This window comes from Staurois parvus, unplaced genomic scaffold, assembly GCF_062004578.1.
Source record: "Staurois parvus isolate SC_StPar_1 unplaced genomic scaffold, SC_StPar_1.0 ptg000256l, whole genome shotgun sequence".
Taxonomy (NCBI): domain Eukaryota; kingdom Metazoa; phylum Chordata; class Amphibia; order Anura; family Ranidae; genus Staurois; species Staurois parvus.
In genome coordinates, this window is record NW_028318052.1 from 292,201 (window position 1) to 318,351 (window position 26,151).

General features: G+C 46.5%; 1 pseudogene; it reads left to right on the forward strand.

Moving 5' to 3' along the window:
* The first annotated feature begins 849 nt into the window (after positions 1-849).
* LOC149459497 (uncharacterized) lies at positions 850-20,954 on the forward strand (annotated as a pseudogene).
* The last annotated feature ends 5,197 nt before the right edge of the window (positions 20,955-26,151 follow it).

A 26,151-nucleotide genomic window follows, 5' to 3' on the forward strand; every position in this document is an offset into this window, starting at 1 on the left:
CACCAGCTACCGATGTTTTCTCGAGACCAAGAGTCATGTTTGGCAGCTCAATCTTTGTGTTGGGAGGGGCTCCCAGAACAAAAACATTGCCCACCCAGCGACACATATGTGCAGTGTGTGGTCGTTACAGCCCAGCTTTTTCAGATTTTTGCCACCACATATACTGGGGTGTAAAAGGGGTTAAAAAGGAAACAATTGAGACCTGTTCCTTTTTTTAAAAAAAAGGACCTGAATGGATGCAAATGTAAACTGATTATCATCTGTATAAGTTCGTTTTCCCATAGGAGTGCAGGAATGCATTGCTGTACTTTTTTTATTTGTCAATGGATGGATGAAAAACGGCCAGACGGAACACCCCTGTAAAAGGGGCCTAAAAAAACAGACCTGAATGGACACAGATGTCATCAGATGTAAACATGGTTATCTGTTTACATCTGCCCACCCATAGACATACATTGTGGTTCAGTCTAGATCTTTCTGAAAAACTGACAGACAGAAGTAACTGAGAAAAAACAAATCACGTGGGTTTAACCAATCGTTTTTTGAGTATCAGTTCTGCATGGATAATGTTTCTTGCAGCATTACACAAATGCGTAATTTGCCTTCATACTTTAGGCTAGGTTCAGATCTATTCTGGTTGCAATTTGTCTGTTTTTCATTTGCGTTGTGCAGTGCATTTTTACTCCTGCGTGTTTTATGGATTTTTTTCTTTTTTTGGGGGGGGGGGGGGGTTCAATTTCGTTGGACAATAGGAAAAAGACACTGGTATGGTGTCACAGGATGTCAGGTAGCATTTTAACTTCCTGATTCCTGCCTATAACCTTTGCATGCTGCAAATCTGTCACCATCATGGCTGCAATCTCCTTATTACTTGCAATTGCGACATTGACAGCTGCAGTCATGCAGGAAGAGGAAGAAGAGGAACAGAGGAGAAGATGCAGATATTGGATACATCTGGTGATAGCCAATAGACAGCAGAGATGACAATTTTGGATCACATATAATGATCAGAGAGCACATGAGGACAAATTTCTCCAATACACACGGATGTCTACAAAAAGGTGAGCACAAGTTTTTTGAACTTTTATTGTAGGTGCATATGTTTGTTGTAACCTCCCTCTCCCCCTTCCTTATTTTTTTTTTGTCTTATGCTTTCTTGGTTTGTGTTTCTTCTCTTTTTTTTCTTCTAACTTTTTTTTTTTTTTTTTATCAGTAACAGTTTTTTTTTTCTAAACAGTTTTGATGAATTGCTGGGTCTACTCAGCGGCAAGCTGGAGCGACAAAACACCTTTTTCCGGGACTGCATCCTACCAGTAGAAAGGCTGATGATCACATTAAGTGTTCATACTCTAAACTGTACAAGTAATAATAATGTATTTTGAAGTACAAAAAAAATTAGTTTTTTACATAAAGTTTTTTTCAATAAAATAGTAACATGCAATTAAACTGTAACAAATTTTTCTGTAATTTTTTAGGGAAAAGAAATACAATACAATACTCTGCAAAGTGCGGTGGTACTGAAGCATGATAGCGATATTAGCGATAGTGATAGTGGTGCCTGATAATTTGGCCATACAGGAATTTGGTAAGCACCATGCATGGAGAATGACACATAAAAAGAATGAGGTGGTGTCTGCTGGGGCAAGCTTGTGGGTGGGGGAGGGTTGGCAGTGGGTATAAAGGAGGTTGGGCACTGCATCATTACAATTCCCATCTCCTCATCTTTCAAGAGGAATTTGATCAACAAAGGGAACTAGTGTGTTTACATACTGCTGGGACAGACATTTGATTTTTAAATAGAGCTACCAGCTCATTAAATGTATCCAGCATCCTTCATTGTCAGGTTTTGGGATCCCAGCGATAGAAGCACGTAACATGTCCTGTGGGAGAACATGTCCCTCTAGTATGGTGTTGAAGGAGGACACAAAATGAGATGCTGCAAAAAAAAGATTCCAGTACCAATAGTTGGTTCGTATTGGGAAGGTAGATGCTTGCTCGGGTAAATGTTTGAGAATTAAACATCCCTTTCAGAAGAACCTGCCCTCTGGATCTCGTTACTCATCAAGGAACTGCCAGGACAGGGTTTTTGCTATAACAATGCTCGTTCCTTTGGATTTAGAGGTTGAGGATGGGCAATGGTAGACCGATGGAAAATATTTATTGGTATGTTTTGTGACCTTGTCAGCTCAAAAGTGGGTCTCTTGGAGGAAGGCTACATACACTCTATTTCTCCAGAATTCATCAAGACAGCTGGTATGCTTCTCAAGAGAATTCAACCTCTTAACATTCCAGGAAAGGAATTTAGGGGCCATCGTGGCAAAGGGAGAGTAACTGGGTTTGCCTTCTCGCTATGCTAGGGGACAGAAAATAAGGAGAGTTGGTGGGGACAGAAGAGTGTAGAGAAGAGAGAGAGAAAGAAGGGGGGGACCCCCTTTAGAGATGAAAAGAGGGAGAGAAGAAAGAGAGGGAAGGAAAAGAGAGAAACATCTACAAAGGTTCCCAAAAGGAAAGCTACTGACACCAGGGCAGAGTGACCCAAGTGTGGGGGGTGGAAAGGCACAAACAGGTACAGAGTCCCAGCTGTTTGGACTCCCTATAACAGCAATAACCAAGATTCAGTGATCCAGCATAATAGGCAAAAAACACATTACATGAAAGACAAAGTTAACCTTTTAACGCTATGTAACTGAGTGTATATATATATATATATATACAGTTGTGTTCAAAATAATAGCAGTCAGACATCACTAACCTGCTCAATCACTGTTTTTGGTAGAAATGATATTTCTACATGGCAAATAATTTACTAGCAGGTGTAGTAGAGTAATAGAAATCCAACAGACCCAACAGTCATGACATGCATGCTGCTGATTCTGTGTAATTGAATCACTAATTGAAAGGGGCATGTTCAAAATAATAGCAGAGTGGAGTTCTATTAGTGAGGTCATTCATTCTTTGAAAAACAGGTGACAATTATTGCCCTTATTTAAGGAAGGAAGGCAGCAAATGTTGTACATGCTGGTTACAGTGCATTTCTCTCTAAAATTCTGAGGTAAATGGGTCGTTCCAGAATTTGTTCAGAAGAACAGCGTACCTTGATTAAAAAGTTGATTGGAGAGGGGAAAACATATAAGGAAGTGTAGAAAATGATAGGCTGCTTAGCTAAAATGATCGCAAATGCTTTAAAATGGCAACCAAAACCTGAAAGACGTGGAAGAAAGTGGAAAAACTACCATTCGAATGGAGAGAAGAATAGCCAAAATGGCAAGTACTCAGCCAACAATCAGCTCCAGGAAGATCAAAGAAGGTCTAAAGTTACCTGTGAGTACTGTTACAATTAGAAGACTAAACATCAGACCCCGACCGCTCCAGCCTTGGCAGACTGATCACACCAAAACTCTCAAACGACACAGTCATGCCCTGGAGCGACTATGGCTCAGAACCAGATCCCAACAAGCCTTCACCCGCTATAAATCTGCCTACCACACCTACACCTCCTCCCTCCACGCTGCCAAACAAGCCTACTTCCTAACCCTCATCAAGACCCTCTCCTCCAATCCTCGCCGACTCTTCTCCACCTTTAACGCTCTACTCTCTCCACCCCCACCTCCACCCAGCACATCACTCACTGCCCTTGAGATTGCCAATCACTTTAAAAACAAAACTGACACAATTCGCAAGGACATTGCCGTTGCTCAAACTCCCTCCAAACCCGTCTCCTGTCACACAGCTACACCCTTATTGCCCCTCTCCCTCAACCTCACCACTGCTCTGACCTCCACCCCACCTGACATTCCTCACAATGTAGCCCCCTCAACACTCCACACCCTCGACTTTACTACCATCGAGGAGGTCACCAAGATCCTCTCTGATGCCCGCCTCACCACCTGCCCCCTCGACCCTATCCCCTCACAACTCCTAGGACCTCCCTCCCCCTCCATCCTACGTTCCCTCACCCACATCTTTAATCTCTCCCTCTCTTCTGGCACATTCCCCTCCCCTCTGAAGCACGCGCACATCACTCCCATACTTAAAAAGCCCTCCCTGGACCCCAATGACCTGAACAACCTCAGACCCATCTCCCTGCTCCCATTCACATCCAAACTCCTCGAGCGCTTAGTCTACAATCGCCTAAGCTGTCACCTCAATGACAACAACCTCCTCGATCCTCTCCAGTCTGGCTTCCGTCCCCTACACTCCACCGAAACTGCCTTACTCAAACTCTCCAACGACCTCCTAACCGCCAAAGCTAACGGCCACTACTTAGTGCTCCTACTACTTGATCTCTCCGTGGCCTTCGACACAGTCGACCACCCCCTCCTCCTCAAAAAACTACACTCTCTCGGCCTCAGAGATTCCGCTCTCTCCTGGCTCTCGTCCTACCTATCACAACGCTCCTTCAGCATTACCTATAACACTACCACCTCCCCCTCACTCCCCCTTTCTGTTGGGGTCCCTCAAGGCTCCGTCCTTGGGCCCCTTCTCTTCTCCATCTACACCTCCTCCCTTGGCCAACTCATACACTCTCACGGCTTCAACTACCACCTCTATGCCGACGACACACAAATCTATCTCTCAACCCCTCGCCTCACCCCCGCAATCTCCGCCCGAATCACAAACCTACTAAACGACATATCAGAATGGATGTCACTCCACTTCCTTAAACTGAACCTCTCCAAAACTGAGCTCCTAGTCTTCCCCCCAGCCCGCACACCACCCCCTGCTGACTTCTCCATCACGTCCAACAATGCCACTATCAGGCCCACCCCGCAGGCCAGAGTACTTGGGGTCATTCTGGACTCCAACCTATCCTTCCAGCCCCATGTCCAATCACTAACTAACTCATGCAGACTCCACCTCTGTAACATCGCCAAAATCCGCACGTTCCTAACCCCAGAAACCACTAAACAGTTCATCCACTCCCTCATCATATCACGACTCGATTACTGCAACTCCCTCCTCACTGGCCTGCCCCGCCACAGGCTATCCCCGCTTCAGTCAATCCTGAATATGGCAGCCAGACTCATTCACCTTACCAACCACTCCGTTTCCACCACCGCCCTCTGCCATTCCCTCCTTTGGCTTCTGATTGCACAACGGTCAAATTCAAAATCCTAACACTGACATACAAAGTTGTCCATCATACTGTCCCAAACTACATCACCGACCTAATATCCAAGTACCACCCATCACGCACACTCCGCTCCTCTCAAGACCTCCTTCTCTCTAGTTCCCTGGTCTCCTCCTCCCATGCCCGCCTCCAGGATTTCTCCATCCTCTGGAACTCCCTACCCCAATCCATCAGACTATCACCTACTCTCCTCTCATTTAGGCGCACCCTGAAAACCCACCTCTTCAGGGAAGCCTACCCCACCCCCTGCTAATTGCCGATCTCCTCCTGTCAGGGATCTCCTCGATCCCCGCGCAGGCGCAGTGCACTGCCATGTGCAAGGACATAGGCACTAGGTTCGCGCATGCGCAGTAGAAGCCGCGGCCGCCCGCTGGGCACCAATGGCAGCACAGGGCGGGATATTTAAATGACCCTGAGCTGTCATTCAGTGCCTTCTGGTCTTTCCTGCATCCTGTGATTCTGCGAACCTGTACCCTGTAAGTTATTGACCCGGATTGTACCTGACCTTGCTGTTTTCTCCTATTCTGACCCTTGCTTTGCCTGACCTCTCTCCTGGATGCCCCCTATTAGATTTGACCTGCTGTTGCTGACCTGACATGTGACCCGACCATTCTCTGCCCGCTGCCTTGTACCTTACCGTCCTCTCTGTTACCGACCCGGCCCGTCTGACCTTGCTCATCCATCCATCCATCCGCCCATCCCTCGCAGTGGGGTCTTCTGACCTCCTCAAATCAGACTCTTTCCCATGGGAGCCCTTGGCGCATACCGCTACCACTGACGGACGCACCCAGTAGCCACGACCTGGTCTTGGGGGGGTTCCAAGTCCATCCCCACCATCAGGGGCCCTGGTGAACAAGCACCCTGGGACTTAGACTCCGTGCGCTGGGGACGCCTATTCAGTGGAGTGCTAGTGGTACCGTCGGGCGGTCCCTTACAGTACCAGAAGGCCATGACTGAGTCTAGAGGAGGGCCCTCGCTGCTTGAGGAGATCTGCAGGCACCTGTCTAATTTGACACAGGCCGTATCGGCCCTGCAGGACAGATGTCTGCAGATTGAGAATCAGTTCCAGACCTGCACTATATCCGTTCCTGCCCCACAGGCCGCGGTCCCCGCACCCCCGGCCGTAGCAGCCCCTGTGCCGGCTTCTGGGGCTTCCGCACCACTCCCAGCAGCCGAACCCTGAGTACCCTTACCTGAACATTTCCACGGGGACCGCACACGCTTCAGGTCGTTCCGTGAGTCCTGTCTTCTCTATTTTGAGTTACAACCACGGACCTTTGTGACTGAATCTGTGAAGGTGGGGTTCGTCATCTCCCTCCTGCAGGGTGAACCCCAAGACTGGGCCCACCGACTGCGGGGAAAAAATGACCCTCACCTTAGTTCGGTTGACAATTTTTTTGACGCAATGGCCATCCTATACGATGACCCACAGCGGGCAGCTTCTGCTGAAGCTACTTTGTACACGCTCCGGCAAGGCCGTTGAGCGGCGGAGGAGTACGCATCTGAGTTTAGGCGCTGGATGGGGTACACACACTGGAACGAGTTTGCACTCCTGCATCAGTTCCGTATAGGCCTATCAGAAGGCCTGAAAAATGAGCTCGCCCGGGTAGAGGTGCCTGAGACTTTAGAGGACTTAATCGCGCTGACCATTAAGATTGACCGTAGACTGCGGGAACGCAGGTTTGAGAGGTCCGGTCAGGGTCATGGAAATCCCTGGGGGTCATTTCAAGGTCCCAGTCAAGCAACGAGGCCAAACTTCCAGAACCGGCCACCTGGAGATATCCCTGAACCTATGCAACTCGGCCTGGCACGGCCTAAACTATCTCCAGAGGAACACCAGCGCAGACGATCCCAGAACCTGTGCCTCTACTGTGGTGAAGCTGGTCATATGGTACGATCCTGCCCGCAGAAACTGAGTAAGTGCACCTCTTCTTCCTTGTCCATTGGCAATGTTAGTCCATCCCAATACTTAGTGGTGCCCCTTTCCTTTCAGCTTCCAGAAAGGACCGTGGAGATATCGGCCATAGTTGATTCGGGGGCATGCAGCTGCTTCTTGGACATTAATTTTGCTCACCAGCAGGGTATTCCCCTTCAATTGAAACAGAAGGGGTTCAATATTTATTTGGCCGACGGTTCCCGGATAAAATCGGGGGTAGTGAACCAGGAAACCCCCTCCATCGCCACTGTCATTGCCGGCCAGCACCAGGAACTCCTCCGCCTGGATGCTATAGCTTCACCCCTTTTCCCAGTCATTTTGGGGCTCCCATGGTTATGGGCTCATAACCCCCAAATTGACTGGGAGACCGGAGTAATCTCGTTCCCTTCCCCATACTGTCAGGTATACTACCGCACTTCAGGCCCGGGGGTCCCCCAAATCCTCCTGTGCTCTGAGGGGGAAGCTGAATTAAAACAAGTAATCCCTGCAGCCTACCATGAGTTTCTGGATGTGTTCAGCAAACGGGGAGCCGATACTCTACCCCCCCACCGCCCATATGACTGTCCCGTTGACCTGTTACCCGGTTCAGAAATTCCTTTTGGGCGAATCTTCCCCCTGTCGGAGCTCGAATTGGGGGCCTCGAAGGAATATATCGAGGACAGCCTCCAGAAGGGGTTCATCCGCCCTTCCACTTCACCGGCGGGGGCGGGAATTTTCTTTGTCGAAAAAAAGGACAAAACCTTAAGGCCGTGTATCGATTACCGGGAGTTGAACAGAGTCACAATAAAGAACCGTTACCCACTGCCGTTAGTACCGGAGTTATTCCAAAGTTTAAAAGCAGCAGTGGTTTTTACAAAGCTGGATTTGAGGGGAGCGTACAACTTGGTTCGCATAAGGGAGGGGGACGAGTGGAAGACGGCATTCCGCACCCGCTTCGGCCACTTTGAATATTTGGTCATGCCGTTCCGGTTGCGCAATGCCCCGGCCACATTTCAACACTTTGTGAATGATATTTTTAGGGACTTCCTGGATGTCTTTGTTATCGTCTATTTAGACGATATTTTGATTTTCTCCCCTTCTTTGGGGGAACAGAGAATACATGCAGCGAGGGTATTGGGGCGATTGCGGCAGCATGGGTTGTACGCCAAGGCAGAGAAATGTTGTTTCAATCAATCCAGCATTACTTTCTTGGGCCTGATTATCTCCACTGCGGGGGTCGCGATGGATCCTCAGAAAGTCGCTGCAATACTGGATTGGCCTGAACCCACGGACAGGAAAGGCGTCCAACGATTTATCGGTTTTGCAAATTTTTACCGGAAGTTCATCAAGAACTTCTCGGGTCTGGTCTCCCCCATTAATTCAGCTAACCAAGCTGGGAACCCAGTTCAGATGGACACCAGAGGCCCAGGAAGCTTTTGAAGCCTTGAAGAAGCTATTCACCTTGGCACCCATTTTGGGTCACCCAGACGCCGCCCTGCCCTACATCTTGGAGGTGGATGCATCGGAGAATGCAGTAGGTTCCATCCTCTCCCAGCGGAAAGGCACCAAGGAATTGCTCCATCCTGTAGCATTCTTCTCACGGAAGCTTACCCCAGCGGAGAAGAATTATGATATCAGTGATCGAGAACTACTGGCGATCAAAACGGCGTTAGAGGAATGGAGGTACCTGCTGGAAGGCGCTGTGCACCCCATCTTAATATTTACTGACCACAAAAACCTGGAATATCTGAGAACCGCCAAGCGTCTACGCCCGCGACAGGCAAGATGGGCACTATTCTTTTCAAGCTTCAACTTCCACATTACATACCGGCCTGGATCAAAGAACACTAAGCCAGATGCGTTATCACGTATGTACGAGGACGCCAAGGAGATCCCAGTGCCCGACACCATCCTGTCCTCGGGTAACTTCTTGGCCCTTCAGTCGGACCTTCGTTCCAAGATAATGGAGGCATCCACAACCGTCTCTACCTCAGTCGGAGGGCTCCTCCAGAACAAGAGGGGACTCCTATGGAGGGAAGATCGGATTGTGGTGCCGGAGGAAGCCCGAACCCTGGTTTTGGGGCATTGCCATGACCACCCGATGGCGGGGCACTTTGGCCCAGAAAAGACCCTGGAACTTCTCCGACGCTCCTTCTGGTGGCCGGACATGGCTAAAGATTGTAAGGGCTATGTAAGGTCCTGTATCACCTGCCAGAAGAACAAGCCATCAAGAAACAAAGTTTGGGGTCTGCTGCGACCCTTACCGATTCCTGAACGACCTTGGCAAAAGATCTCGTTAGACTTTATAGTCGAGCTTCCGCCATCGCTAGACCACACAGCAATCCTGGTGGTCGTGGATCGCTTGTCCAAGATGGCCCACTTCATCTCGTTGAAGAAAACCCCCTCGGCAGCCGAGACTGCGCGAGTCTTCATTCGTGAGGTGGTAAGGCTGCATGGGGTCCCCGAAGACATTGTCTCGGACCGGGGGGTCCAGTTCACGTCAAGATTTTGGAGAGCACTGTGCAAAGCCCTGGACATCAAATTATCCCTCTCCTCTGCATTCCACCCTCAAACTAACGGTCAAACCGAAAGGACCAATCAGACCCTGGAGCAATACTTGCGGTGCTACACTTCGTTTACTCAAGATGACTGGATGCCACTTTTACCCCTAGCGGAATTCACGTACAACAACGCTCGCCATTCAGCGACGGGACAGTCCCCGTTCTTTGCCAACTATGGTTCTCACCCCATCTTCCTCCCGGATTTGGTCTCGGAATGCCCAGTACCAGCAACGCAAGATATGGTAACGTTTTTCTCCACGAACAATAAGAAGCTTCAAGAGGCCATCAGTCGGGCCCAGGAGGACTACAGGAAGGCATTCAACAGGAAACGGAGGGGAGATCTGGTGTTGCGGCCTGGGGAGAAGGTTTGGCTAGCGACGTCCAATTTAAAGATGCTTTGCCCGTCGAAGAAATTGGGACCCAAATTCATAGGCCCTTTTTGCATTAAACGGATGGTCAATGAAGTGGCCTACAAACTCGTCCTTCCTGACACACTCAAGATCCACCCAGTCTTCCATGTGTCCCTGCTGAAGCCAGTGATCCCAGATGCCTTCCCTGACCGAGAATCTAGACCCCCGGAAGCCATAACGGTCGAGGGAGAAGAAGAATTTGAGGTAGAAACAATCCTGAAGTACCGAAGGAGGGGGGGCCAGACCCAATTCCTTATCAAATGGAAGGGCTATGGCCCTGAGGACAATTCTTGGGAGCCAGCCCATAATGTCCATGCACCCAGACTTGTCCGGAGGTTTTTTCGCGATCACCCGTGGTGGAGAGATCGGGTGGGCATCCGGAGGTTGCCCGTAGGGGGGGGCAATGTCAGGGATCTCCTCGATCCCCGCCGCGATGGTCCCGGCGCAGCGCAGTGCACCGCCCTGTGCAGGCACATGGGCACTAGGTCCGGGCCGGCCGTGGCGTTTGAGTTCGCGCATGCGCAGTAGAAGCCGTGGCCGCCCGCTGGGCACCAATGGCAGCGCAGGGCGGGATATTTAAATGGCCCTTAGCTGTCATTCAGTGCCTTCTGGTCTTTCCTGCATCCTGTGATTCTGCGAACCTGTACCCTGTAAGTGATTGTACCTGACCTTGCTGTTTTCTCCTATTCTGACCCTTGCTTTTCCTGACCTCTCTCCTGGATGCCCCCTATTAGATTTGACCTGCTGTTGCTGACCTGGCGTGTGACCCGACCATTCTCTGCCCGCTGCCTTGTACCTTACCGTCCTCTCTGTTACCGACCCGGCCCGTCTGACCTTGCTCATCCATCCATCCATCCGCCCATCCCTCGCAGTGGGGTCTTCTGACCTCCTCACATCAGACTCTTTCCCGTGGGAGCCCTTGGCGCATACCACTACCACTGACGGACGCACCCAGTAGCCACGACCTAGTCTCGGGGGGTTCCAAGTCCATCCCCACCATCAGGGGCCCTGGTGAACAAGCACCCTGGACTTAGACTCCTTGCACTGGGGACGCCTATTCAGTGGAGTGCTAGTGGTATCGTCGGGCGGTCCCTTACACCTCCACTCTTCCTACCACTCCATCCCCCACAGCTATCTCCTCCTGTACCACTATCCCCTCCCTCCTAGATTGTAAGCTCGAAGGAGCAGGGCCCTCGAACCCCTCGTGTATCACATTGTATTGTTATGGTACTGTCGCATGTTCTGTCTCCCTTTGTAATGTACAGCGCTGAGTGAACTGTTGGCGCTTTATAAATACTGTATAATAATAATAATTAGAAGACACCTATGTGAAGCCAAGCTATCTGCAAGAAGCCCCCGCAAAGTCCCACTGTTGAAAAAAAGACGTGCTGAAGAGGTTACAGTTTGCCAAAGAGCACATTGACTGGTCTAAAGAGAAATGGCGCAACATTTTGTGGACTGATGAAAGTAAGATTTTTCTTTTTGGATCTAGTGACTGGAGACAGTTTGTCAGACAACCCCCAAACACTGAATTCAAGCCACAGTACACTGTGAAGACAGTGAAGCATGGTTGCGCAAGCATCATGATATGGGGATGTTTCTCATACTACAGTGTTAGGCCTATTTATTGCATACCAGGGATCATGGATCAGTTTGAATCCATCAGAATACTTGAAGAGGGGGGCGTGTCCAAGATGGCGTCGTGAGCGGACGTCTTCCTCTGAGCTCCGGCATCCTGAATCCCCATCCGCCGCCATCGAAAGAAAAGCGGCCATCAGCTGAGGATCCCCCGCTGCCCGGACCTTGTTTGAAGCCTGGGGAGGGGTGCTGAACTGTTCTGCTCTTTCCCCGAGCATCCGGGGCGCTGGGCGATTTGCGGCCTACCGCGGCGTGTGAAGCCGTGGTGTTTCCTGAATCCGCGGCCGGGGGGGATCGCCGCCGCTGCTGAACCACCGCACCACCGCTCTGCCCATCCGACTCAGGAGACAGATCAGCTGCTGGGACAGGCTGAGGGAGTCCCCCTGATTCTCCTGGTGGCCCTGTAGCTGGTACCATATCCCACAGCAGTCCAGAGAGATACTGGGGATCTGTATAAGGGCAGGAGTGATGCTGGATGGGTGAAGAGGCTTTTTTTGTTGATCCCCTCCCCATGTGGACAAATCAGGGGTGCCTGGGGTATCGTTTGGCAGCCAATATAAAACCTGCATACCCGGCCTTGCTGCTATAGCCATCTACATTTCACTGGCTGCAGCGCCAGGAGTTGGCCCCTGAGATTCCCATGGAACGTCTGGAGTTTGACCGTATCCACAGAGCTCTAGCACCCAAGCCTACAGACGGTCCTCCCAGAGACATTATTATTAAATTCCACTTTTACCGCACTAAAGAACGGAGATTCTTTAGAGATTCTTCATTCTGCTGACATAAAGTACAGATGGGGCTTCCCTTTCAAGCTCACATTCTCCTATCAAGGCCATCAATGCCAGGCCTCCTCACCAGCGGATCTTCGACGTCACTTTCGGGAGCTTAACCTGGAACTGCCGCAATCCCAGAGTGAAGAGACTTCAATTCCTATGCGTCTTCGAAATTCCTAGTCTTCGCGTAAATCTCCTCCTAGTCAAAGTGGTTCCCAGGCTCTTCGATCCCTACAAGCCCAGCGCTTTCAGGAAGTCTCCGCGACTTGATGTTTAGTGGCTGGCCGCCAGTTTATAGCTTCGTTGCGTGCGGATTTTTGCTGCCACTTTCTAGATTTGACTCTAGATTTGATCAGGGATTTCATACCTTTGGGTGTTTTGTCTCTTCCAATCCGGAGTGGATGTTAGTATTCTCTGCACTGATTGGTTGAGATATCCATAGCCCTGCGAGTTTCGAATTGCTCATTCATAGGTGTATTAGCCTAAGTTGTTTGTATAATGTTCTTTATATTCTATATTATTGCCGAGTTGTTCCGGTGGACGATCGTGTCCCCCTCCGAGCTGGCTAGCGGTCTGGTTTTTTTTTTTTGTCCCGCTCGCTACCTATCCTCTATGTGGGTGATTTACCCATAGTTGATTATTATAATGTTTAAATCAATCTCAATGCTTCAAAGATATCTTGTCTGTATATCAGATGTCTTCTTGTTTTCTCCTTTCTTTTTCGTTTCTTTCTTCTTGTCTCTTGCTATGTGTATTTCAGGCTAATGACACCACTAAACAGAGAGGCGTCTTGGTCGCCTTTCATAGTAAAACTCTGTTTGTGTGAGGCGTATTGCTGATCCCAATGGCAAATACCTTCTGCTTCAGGGCACGATTAATGGCATAGATGTTACCATACTGTCCTACTACGCTCCCAACGTTAATCCTAGACCTTTTCTGTCACATTTATGTTCACTCTTGGCTACACATCAACAGGGTACGCTTTTGATGGCAGGGGATTCAAATTTAGTACTAAATCCTACCTTGGATAAATATCCAGCGGAGCGTTCTGACCCTTCCGCGTCAGCGAAGTCCTTTGTACGTGCGTTTTAGATACCCATGATTTAGTAGATTTATGGCATGAATTTCATCCTCGGGGGAAAGACTATACTTACTATTCACACCCTCATCATTCTCATTCCAGAATTGATCATGCTTTCGTTTCACGTAAACACCTCCCTTTAGTTCGCTCTATTTCTATTTTAACGGTCCCATGGTCAGATCATGATCCTATTTTGGTGGTCTGTCGATCTCTCCTATATAGGCCGGCCTTCTCCTCATGGATAATGAATGACTCTTTGCTTTCGCTGAAGGAAATTCAGGCGGAACTACATCGTAAATCTCAGGAATATTTCCAATTAAACTCGGGCTCTGTCTCTTATTCAGTAACAGTTTGGGAAGCGTACAAGGCAGTTCTTAGGGGACATATTATCCAAATAGCTTCAAGGCGAAAGAAGGAAAGACAGTTTAAACAGCGTCAGTTGGAATCGAAGCTAGCCTCTGCGTCGACCCAATTTTAAACAGTTGCCTTCCCCGTCGAATCGTAGACTGTTGGATCAGGCTCGTTTGGAATTGGATCTTTGCTTAACGGATGAGGCTGAGCGCTCCTTACGTTGGACTCGCCAGAAGTAGTATAGTAAAGGAAACAAACCGGACTCTATGTTGGCCCGTAGATTGCGTTCTTTCGCGCAGCATCCCAAACCGATATCTTTACGTACTCATCACAATACCCTTACGAGCAATCCTGTGGCGGTTTTGGAGGAGTTCCGGTATCGACTAGCTAAACTTTACTCTGATCCTACCTGGGCTGATCCTCAGTCCATTTCTGACTTTTTATCCCGTCTGCCCCTGCCAACTTTAACGTCGGCGTATAGGGACTTGATGGACCGTAATATTCAAGTATCTGAGGTTTTGCAATGCATAGCAGACCTGAAAACGGGTAAGCACCCAGGTCCTGATGGATACACAGCACTATACTATAAGAAATTAGCTGATGTTCTCGCTCCTCACCTTGCCGCTGTGTTTAACGCGGTGAAGGGAGGTTCAAATTTTTCCTCGGATGCTTTAACTGCTAATGTGGTTATGATCCCTAAACCGGATCGAGATCACTCTTCCTGGGCAAATTATAGGCCTATCTCTCTCATCAATATTGACATGAAGATTCTTACTAAGATTTTGGCTACTCGATTGAACTCCTTCCTTTCTCGCCTGATCAAAAAGGACCAGGTGGGATTTGTTCCCCATAGGCAGGCCGGAGACGCTATCAGACGTATTTTACAACTGCAACATCTTGCCCATACTCGTAAACTCGATATGATGCTCTTATCCTTAGACATCAACAAGGCCTTTGACACTCTATCTTGCCCATACCTCCTATCGGTCCTTCACCGCTTTGGCTTTGGTCCTTCGTTCCTACGATGGATCTCTTTGCTATACACATCCCCTCAAGCGAAGCTTAGATACTATGGATTTGATTCCTCTACGTTTTCGATTGCCAGAGGTACTAGACAAGGCTGCCCGCTTTCCCCTTTGCTTTTTATTTTAGCCTTGGAACCGTTGGCTGAAGCCATTCGTATGCATCCTGATATTAAGGGGATTGATGTGGCGGGCTCCCATCATAAATTGTCTTTGTTTGCAGACGACATACTGTTGTCAATCTCGAACCCGGGGGTTACGTTGCCCAATTTGCTCGCGGTCCTCGATTCTTTTGCGATCCTTTCAGGCCTACATGTCAACCCTGCTAAATCCAGGGCTATGTCAGTTACCATTCCACCATCACTTTTGACTACTTTGAAACAAACATTCGCTTTTCAATGGCTTTCGGCCTTGCCATATTTAGGAATTAAGCTTACCCCGACATATGACGGACTGTATCAGGATAATTTTCCCGCTGTCTTTCATGAGCTGACTGAGCTATTGTCCTCCTGGTCTCATTTCCAAATTTCTTGGTTTGGCAGAATTAATGCAATCCGTATGACCTATCTTCCGAAACTATTGTACCTATTTCGTGTTTTGCCGGTTCCAGTACCTTCGCATATATTGCGTATCCACCAGCGAAAACTTTTGTCCTTTATTTGGGGTTCTTCTCGACCCAGAATTAGCAAACATATCCTATTTGCACGACGGAGTATGGGAGGGTTGTCGGTTCCAAATCTCCAGTCTTACTATTTGGCAGCTAACATTGCCCCCCTAGCTCATGTTCATGCATCTCACCACTTCCCCCTGTGGGCTGTGGTAGATATGATGGACTCCCACCCGATACCACTCTCCTCTCTGCCATGGCTTCCTATCTCTCAACGTCCATCTACTCTTAGCCCGACGCTGACGTTTTCGCTATGTCTTTGGGATTCTATCAAATATTCCGCTGGCCTCATTTCTTCTCACCTGCCGTTGTTACGTCTATTGCATAACCCATTATTTTCTCCAGGTAAGGACAATCTCAAACAGTTTGCCTGGTGGCAGACACATGGTTTTTATGATATTCACTTGCTTCTAACTCCCACTAGAATAATTACCTTTGAAACTTTGCGGTCTTCTTATAACATTCCTCTACGAGAACACTTTGGCTACCTCCAACTTCACCACTTTATTAATACATTAATACGCACGCATTCGGGACCTTATCGTTTGTCCCCCTTTGAAAGTCAGTGCAGACATAGACCTCATGCCCCGGCTTTGATTTCCTTGATTTATTCTTCCATTATATCTTATAGAACTCCTCCGCTTAGTTCCTATCACCAGCGTTGGCAGTCTGAATTAGGGGGGATTTTGAATCAACAGGATTGGCAGACCATGACCCAAGCACTATCTAAGTGTTCTAGGAAGGTCATTATCCTTGAGATTGCCTACAAAATTCTTTAACGATGGTACTATACGCCTGCCCGTCTAGCTAGTTTTATCCCTACGTATTCCCCGGTTTGTTTTCGGGGATGCCAACAATTGGGTACCATGGCCCACATCTGGTGGACTTGCCCTAACGTAAGCAGATTATGGATTAGGGTGTATGCCCTCCTTCGCACTATGCTTCACACAGACATTAAGCGTAATCCGTATGAAGCGCTTGTATTTAAACCATTGGAGGGCCTCCTCCGTTCTGAACGGCAGCTGGCATCACACTTATCTGTGGCAACGAAGTTGACAATTGCAAGAGCTTGGAAAACTCCTCTTCTTAGTTTTGAAGCTGTCAAAAACCGGATGAATTTCATAATGGTTAATGAAAATTTGACGGCCATATTGTTGGATACCCATACAAAATTTCTGCAGGTATGGCGTCCCTGGCTGGATATATCTCAACCTTCGAGATTCGACCAGTCCCTTCTTTCGATATGAGGATGGATTCTGCCGTGATCACCTCGGAGCCCCTCTCGGGTTTGTTTTTGTTTTGTTTTTTGTTGTTGTTGTCCGTGTCTTTCTACTGTTTGTCCAAACTGTTCTTAATCATATTTTACGGATTGAGTTTACTGTTTTATGTGCTACATCTGTAATACTATCTATGTATCCTAGACTTCTTTATGTACCTAAGGTTTGGAACATGTGCCATTCTTCGGAAGGGCCTCTTTTCGTACCTGTCCTGTCTTCTGTAATGTTGATGCAGCAAAACTCTCTTTTGAGCTTACATTATTATTGACCCACAAAGGTTTGCCAATAGTTCCTCACCAACTCCCTCCCTCATCCTTTTTTGTTTATGAAGCACGTATGTAAATCTTTCAACTTATGCCTCTATCAGTGCATGACTTGAATTGGCTTCCAGTTATCTGGTACAATTTATATTTGTTGGTCATTGAATCTGTGATCCGAATGTTTGTTTATCTTTGCTTCATCTACAATAAAACTCTTTGTAAAAGAAAAGAATACTTGAAGAGGTCATGCTGCCTTATGCTGAAGAGGAAATGCCCTTGAAATTGGTGTTCCAACAAGACAACGACCCCAAACACACCAGTAAACGTGCAACATCTTGGTTCCAGACCAACAAGATTGACATTATGGAGTGGCCAGCCCAATCCCCGGATCTTAATCCAATAGAAAACTTGTGGGGTGACATCAAAAATGCAGTTTCTGAGGCAAAACCAAGAAATAGAGAAGAACTGTGGAATGTAGTCCAATCATCCTGGGCTGGAATACCTGTTCACAGGTGCCAGAAGTTGGTTGACTCCATGCAACACAGATGTACAGCAGTTCTCAGAAACAGTGCTTATACAACTAAATATTAAGTGATTCAAAGGAAAGCAAAATCTTCAATCATTTTTCAGTTTATATAGTGAATGTTTGAGTTTGTAAAGAAGAATACAAACACTGCTATTTTTTTTGAACAGTCTAATATTCACTTTTCTTCAATTTTTTTTTTAGAGGAACAACACAAATTTGATATATTTTTCTTCATGTTTTGATTTGGAATAGAATGTGTAGTGTTCCCAATGCATTTGTGTGTATGGAAATAAAAGCTATTAGAAGGATTTTGAGCTTTATTCACTTTTTTCAACACACTGCTATTATTTTGAACACAACAGGTACGCACACAGTCGAACCCACTTGCAGATGCACACTCAAACGTGGTCTAGCACTCACACGACCTTCCATCTGGGTGAACAGAAAAAGACCCATGGGGGTTTATTTACTAAAGCTGGAGAGTCCAAAATCAGACTCCCTTCTGCATAGAAACCAATCAGCTTCTAACTTCAGCTTGTTCAATGAAGCTTTGGCAATGAAACCTGGAAGCTGATTGGTTTCTATGCAGAAGGGAGTCTGATTTTGGACTCTCCAGCTTTAGTAAATAAACCCCATGTTGTCATACACGTCTTACCAAGTATGGAAATCAGAATCAATACTTAGTAAATACAGTATTTACTGGACAGAAAGGAAAAGCCTCTCCATTGCCACGGGGGTCTAGTGTCCACATGCTCGTCCCACGGAGCAAAGGAAGTCCAGATGATGGTGAAGGAGAGAACTCTCTCCCCTTCCAGCAGGCGGGATAACGTAGTGGCAGTTCCGGTATGTCCAACCCTCCAGGCAGAGGGTGGACGCCCAAGCATGTCACTGTTCCTCTAAAGAGGTCAGTGTACAGCCAGATGTGGAAGTACCTCAGCTGGCCATGGGACAGGTGCGTGGACAAAGACATGTAGGAGGAGAGCCGCCCCCCTCAGATGTGATTAAAACCCTGAACCAATTTTAGGGTTCCTCCACAAAACCCTAATAGGTGTACGAAGGGGACCTGATGACCCAGAATAGGCAACAAATGGCAGCCAGTTATAAAACAGTAGAACAGTTTTATAAATGATGCAGGAGAGTTCAATCAGTAGCCTCTACAGCCCCCACTGGGTGCTGCGGGGCTGATACCATGCGGGCCTGCAAGGGGGGGCCTGACACTGCAGATTCTGGGGTACTGACATTAGTAACCAATTGGGTACATGAATTGCGTCCACCTCAGCAAAGGTAAACAAATCTGGTATTTCCAATGGATGGCGTAGGGGAAAAGTATGCGTGCCCTTCCGGACCACAAGGTGGAGTAGATTGCCCCATTTGTAAGTGAGTCCATGTTCCCCAAGACCATCAAGAAGTGGTTTAAGTGTCCTGCGCATCATCAGAGTTTTCCTAGAAATGTCTAGGTGGATAGCTGCACCATCGAACTCCAGAATGCCTACTTGCTAGACCCGCTGTAGAATTTTTTACTTAAGGGTGAATGAATGGAGACAGCATAAAACATCCCTGGGTCTATCAGGGGAAGAGATCTGCTGGCCCAAGGTACGGTGGACCCAGTCAATGACAATGTGAGTGTTGCGTGGGTGGTCCAGATAACGGTTGAAGATGGCAGTTACCATTGAGCGTAATTTTGACTGTAGAATGGATTCGGGGATCCCCTACAGTCTAATGTTTTGTCTGCGGCTGCAATTTTCAAGGTCATCTAATAATAGCTGCAGCTGTAGGACTTGGTCTGTGAGCTCACTGTTGGAGGTCTGTACAGTGTGGGACACGGAGCCCTGTCCCTGCTCCAGCCCTGCAACCCTAGTATCCAAGGAGGCCATCTCCTGTTTAAGGCAATGAATCTCTCCTCTCATGGCAGCTTCCATTCTAGCAGCTAGGGACTCAAAATCTGATCTTGTAGGCAACTGTTGTAAAAATGCCCAGAGTTTGTGTTTCGTTTCCCCCCTCAGGGAAGGCCCTGGAGATTGAGGAGTAAAAACTGGGTTACTCACTGAGTCCTGGTGTGGGGTCCAGTCTCCTGGAGCTTGCATCCACTGCCGGGGCTGGGCCATTGAGGTCACCTCCATGACCCCCTAAAGTAGAGGGAGAGACCGTGCGTCCCAAGCCCAGTAAGCCCTCCTCTGCATCAGTAGAGACTGCCAGGGAGCATGGGAGGTAGGGAGAGAGGTCACTGAGAGGAGAGAATAGTGGAGAGAGGAGAGAATAATAATAGAAGTAATCGTCTGGGGGCCGTTGGGATGGTCTGTGTGCGTCCGTGGCCTCCTCTGTATGTAGAGCCGCAAGGCGAGCCAGCGCCATTTTTGAGATTGCTGGGGTGGAGACTGCCTGGAGTTGTGGCTTCAGGTAGGTAGTCCATGGCACAACAGGCAGTGGCAGAGCGATGCACCGGCTTTCTGGGCTTCCGGGGACCCAGCTAGTACCAGTAATGTGGGGGTAATGTGACGGTAATGTGACAAAGTTTACCCCCTACCAATCTCAGGGTCCTCTGCACATGCCTGAGATTGGTAGGGGGTAAAATTTGTTGCACCAGACCCACTTCTTGCTTGCCATTCCATATGCAACTGTCCATTGTAGGAGCCTTTTGCGCTCCGCCATCTTGTATGCAACACTTTAACTGCAAAACATAAAAATGTTTTTTTCTTTTTAATTTCAGATACCTTGCAACAGGAGATTAGCCAGTCCACATGTTCATTTTATGGTGGGGACATCAACTGCAAGCTATATTGTTTGTGACACCTGCTCTGTCATATGGGAGGACATATGTGATGTAGTCTTCAAGAAACCAACAGCGGAAAAAATGGAGCAACATAGCTGCTGTGTTCCAAAACTGCTGTAATTTCCCAAATTGCCTGGGTGCGATACAAGGGAAACACATTCACATAATAAAGGCAGTAGCTAGTGGCAGCAGTTTTTATAGCTACAGTAAAAAAAATTTTTTCATTTGTGTTATTTGCAGTGGCACATGCTAATTATCGTTTCACTTACAGAAATACTGAGTCTTATAGGAGCAGCTCAGACTTGAGTATTTTCTCACACTCCTTATTTGGCCAGATGCTTCAAAACAATGACCTGGGACTTCCACCAGCCTGCTACCAGAAACAAGGGGTCTTGCTCTACCATATGTATTTGTAGGTGATGAGGCATTCACCCTCAATGAACATCTGCTAAGGCCCTTTACCAGTCGCTTCTTGGATGCTTAACTATCGCCTCGCTAGGGCCTGTAGAGTTATGGAGTGTGCTTTTGGCATCCTTGATAATAAATGGTGTGCAATAAAAGCTGTTAAAGCAGCATGTGCCCTGCATGATTTTATTCTGGAATGGGATGGATTTTAGTTGGAGGGCACAATTACTTATAACATGGTAAGTGCAGATTTACCAGCACCTCAGGGCAGCAGGAGTAGTGTCGCTATCAGAGGTGCATTCTGTGTCTATTTCATGTCTCCAAATAGTCATATGCCATGTCAACTTGAGGATATTTAGTATTTTTGGTCAACTACATACATCTTTGAATACAAAAATACTGCTATGTAATTTTCCTTAATTGCTGTGGAGGGTTCTGAACATTATTATTGTTCACAACCCTGTATGATCATTTATGTATTATAAAGTTGGTTCTTATGGTAAACAATTTTTTTTTTTTGGGAGAAATTAAGATAATGAAAAAATATTTAGTATATTTTGGTATTTTTTTTGCTAATCTAAAAAAAAAAATATACAGCAAACACGAGCTAAAAAGCTGAAACCAGATAATACAGATAGTGCTCACTTTTGTTTTCTTTCTGTCTCTTACTTAAGGAATTCCATTTAGAATAGAATTTTGCAATTTTCACCCATCTCTAATGCTGCTTTGACTTGTTCTTATGTTCTGGGTCGGCAGAGCTGTACAGATAATTCCGGGGCCTCACCAGCTGTATGGGCACCTCTGTTTTCACCATGTTGCCCTGTCTTGGATCCAATTTCCTGGTTTGCAAGGCAGCATGGGAAGTCTGTTGTCAAAGGGAGGTGTTAGTAGTGAAGCATGTAAAAAACACAAAACGCAGCAAAAACGTGTCAAAAGTGCATGCAAAACACAGGACTTGCGTTTTATATGAGGTTCCATTGAAGTCTGATAGACCAAAAATGCAAACTACTGCGGGAAAAGAAGTCCCTGACCATTTTCAAAACATGCATAGATGTGAACGTGATACCTAGGAAATCATGGCATGCACTGTGGTGCTGCATGACGCATAAAAAAAGCACAGGTGTGAACCTGGCCTTATACAAAAAGGTGTCTCTTTTTATCATCACAGAAAGTTGGGAGGTATGCTTTAACACAACAAGCTGTCCAGAAAAGGTAGCAGTTAGAGGATTGAGACAAATCATACTGACTGGGGTTCTTACAATGGTCATCTTTTTCATTTATGTAAAGATCTTATATCAAACTAACTGTAACTGCTTAAAAAGTGTAACGTCCATCTAAATCTACTGATCTAACAATACTCTCTCCACTGATTGACAATGCTGCGGTCCAAGGGTGAATCCAAAGATACAGTGGAGGAGTGAATGTAGCCATTCTAAGACAGGTGGTGTGTTAATGGCTGATCACCAGCTTAAAATAAAGGAATAAAAGCCTGAAAAAATGTAAACTAATGCTGCCACCACACTCACTGATAGGTAATCTGCATTATATTTCATTTTTGCTTTTGGGTTTAGTTGTGCTTTAATAGTTTCCCAAAACAGTTACATTCAAGGCATGCTGTGAATTATAACTGTTACAGTTGCTTGTGCTCTCAACTTAACTGTCAAGCCATCAAATGGCTGGTGTCACCAATGTGCAGCACCATGGGAACAGTAGATCAAACAGAAACTAAGATGGCAGTTTCCTTGGCTACATAGGATAGCAGGGTTTAGTTCCACTGTAATGGATTTAAATATTAGATATGCAAATCCAACATTTCATATTCCTGATATGTGCCTGCTGTATCATGTACTTGTATGAAAAAGTTTCCTGTTCTCTTTGCATTGCTTCCTTTGTGTGAAATCCTTGATATCCTGCCAGGCCCTCTGCTTCTATCTAGCAGAAGCCAGAAGACATATATATACATTATATTGCCAAAAGTGTAGGGACACCGCTTTATATCATTGGATTCAGGTGTTCCAATCACCTCCATGGCCATAGGTGTATAAAATCAAGCACTTAGGTATGCAGACTGCTTCTACAAACATTTGTGAAAGAAGGTTGCAGTACCTATGCAATAAGTCCATTCGTGACATTTCCTTGCTACTAAATATTCCATGATCAACTGTTAGTGGTATTCTAACAAAGTGGAAGCAACTGGGAACAACAGGAACTCAAAGTGGTAGGCCACATAAAATGACAGGGCAGGGTCAGCGCATGCTGCAGCGCAAAGTGCACAGAAGTTGCCAACTGTCTACAGGATCAATAGCTAAAGACCTCCTACGAGATGGCACATTGCACCGAACGTGGAACACAGGATGAGTGGGGAAAATACTCCAGAGTGCTGGAGGGGATGTGGAAAGATAGGTACCTTATATCATTTATGGTGGGAGTGCCCAATGATACAAGCCTTCTGGGAGAAAATAGTTCAATTAATTGAGACAATCACTGGGATAAAAATAGGATTGAACCCAGAGGTGTGTCTACTACATAGTACAGATTTATCAGTAAATAGATATAAGGACTCTGGTGTATGGCATTACCTGAATGCGGCAAAAGGTCTGATTCCTAGGTTTTGGCATAGACCAGAGACGCCGAGGGAGGAGGATTGGGTAGAGAGAACAAATCAGATATGTAAGATGGAGAAATTATATTATACGCAAGAAGACAAGATGGGGCTATTCTATAAGAAGTGGAGAAAATGGGAAGATTTTGTAGCGAAATCAACGAAGTAGTAATGTGTAAGAGGAGGAAGAATTTGTATATACTATTTAGGAAATGAGTCAATAGAATTATGCAGAGTGGGAGGGTTTATTAATGGGAAATGTGGGTACCCTGAGGTGGGTGGTGGGGTTTTAGACAGGGGCCGGGAAGGTAAAGGGAATAAATTATAAGTAATTAAGGGTTTGGAAAATGATTTTTGTATATGAAAATAATGAAGAAATGTGTATATTACATGGAAAATAAATAAATATTTAAATTAAAAAAAAAAAAAAAAAAAAAAAAGCTAAAGACCTCCCAAATTCGTGTGGCCTTCAGATTAGCACAACCACAGTGTGTAGAGAACTTCATGGAATGAGTTTCCATGTCTGAGTAGCTACATCCAAGCCTTACATCACCAAGTGCAATGCAAAGCATCGGATGCAGTGGTGTAAGCCACGCCGCCACTGTACTCTAGAGCAGTGGAGATGTGTTCTCTGTACTGACGATTCACGCCTCTCTGTCTGGCAATCTGATGGATGTATCTGGGTTTAGCAGTTGCCAGGAGAACGGTACATGCCTGATAGCATTGTGCCAAGTGTAAGGTTTGGTGGAAGGCGGATTATGGGGTTTTTCAGGGGTTGGGCTTGACCCCTTAGTTCCAGTGAAGGGAACTTTTAAGGCATCAGCATACCAAGAAATCTTGGACAATTTCATGCTCCCAACTTTGTGGGAACAGTTTGGGGATGGCCCCATCCTGTTACAACATGACTGCACAACCAGTGCACAAAGCAAGGACCATAAAGACATGGATGAGTGAGTTTGGGGTGGAAGAACTTGACTGGCCTGCAAGAAGTCCTGACCTCAACCCAATAGAACAACTTTGGGATGAAATAGATCGGCGACTGTGGGCCAGGCCTTCTTATCCAACATCAGTGTCTGACCTCACAAATGCGCTTCTGGAAGAATGGTCAAACATTGCCACAGACACACTCCTAAACCTTGTGGACAGCCTTCCCAGAAGAGTTGAAGCTGTTATAGCTGCAAAGGGTGGGCCAACTCAATAATTGAACCCTACGAACTAAGGCTGGGATGCCATTAAAGTTCATATGGGTGTAAAAGCAGGTGTCTCAATACTTTGGGCAATATAGTGTATACAGGAGCATCTCAATATATTAGAATATCATCAAAAAGTTAATTTATTTCACTAATTCAAAAAGTGAAACTCATATGTTATATACAGTCAGGTCCATAAATATTGGGACATCGACACAATTCTAACATTTTTGGCTCTATACACCACCACAATGGATTTGAAATGAAACAAACAAGATGTGCTTTAACTGCAGACTGTCAGTTTTAATTTGAGGGTATTTACATCCAAATCAGGTGAACGGTGTAGGAATTACAACAGTTTGCATATGTGCCTCCCACTTGTTAAGGGATCAAAAGTAATGGGACAATTGGCTTCTCAGCTGTTCCATGGCCAGGTGTGTTATTCCCTCATTATCCCAATTACAATGAGTAGATAAAAGGTCCAGAGTTAATTTCAAGTGTGCTATTTGCATTTGGAATCTGTTGCTGTAAACTCTCAAGATGAGATCCAAAGAGCTGTCACTATCAGTGAAGCAAGCCATCATTAGGGTGAAAATACAACACAAACCCATCAGAGAGATAGCAAAAACATTAGGCGTGGCCAAAACAACTGTTTGGAACATTCTTAAAAAGAAGGAACGAACCGGTGAGCTCAGCAACACCAAAAGACCTGGAAGACCACGGAAAACAACTGTGGTGGATGACTGAAGAATTCTTTCCCTGGTGAAGAAAACACCCTTCACAACAGTTGGCCAGATCAAGAACACTCTCCAGGAGGTAGGTGTATGTGTGTCAAAGTCAACAATCAAGAGAAGATTTCACCAGAGTGAATACAGAGGGTTCACCACAAGATGGAAACCATTGGTGAGCCTCAAAAACAGGAAGGCCAGATTAGAGTTTGCCAAACGACATCTAAAAAAGCCTTCACAGTTCTGGAACAACATCCTATGGACAGATGAGACCAAGATCAACTTGTACCAGAGTGATGGGAAGAGAAGAGTATGGAGAAGGAAAGGAACTGCTCATGAACCTAAGCATACCACCTCATCAGTGAAGCATGGTGGTGGTAAGGTCATAGCGTGGGCATGTATGGCTGCCAATGAAACTGGTTCTCTTGTATTTATTGATGATGTAACTGCTGACAAAAGCAGCAGGATGAATTCTGAACTGTTTCAGGCAAAATTATCTGCTCATATTCAGCCAAATGCTTCAGAACTCATTGGACGCCGCTTCACAGTGTAGATGGACAATGACCCAAAGCATACTGCAAAAGCAAAGAGTTTTTTAAGGGAAAGAAGTGGAATGTTATGCAATGGCCAAGTCAATCACCTGACCTGAATCTGATTGAGCATGCATTTCACTTGCTGAAGACAAAACTGAAGGGAAAATGCCCCAAGAACAAGCAGGAACTGAAGACAGTTGCAGTAGAGGCCTGGCAGAGCATCACCAGGGATGAAACCCAGCGTCTGGTGATGTCTATGCGTTCCAGACTTCAGGCTGTAATTGACTGCAAAGGATTTGCAACCAAGTATT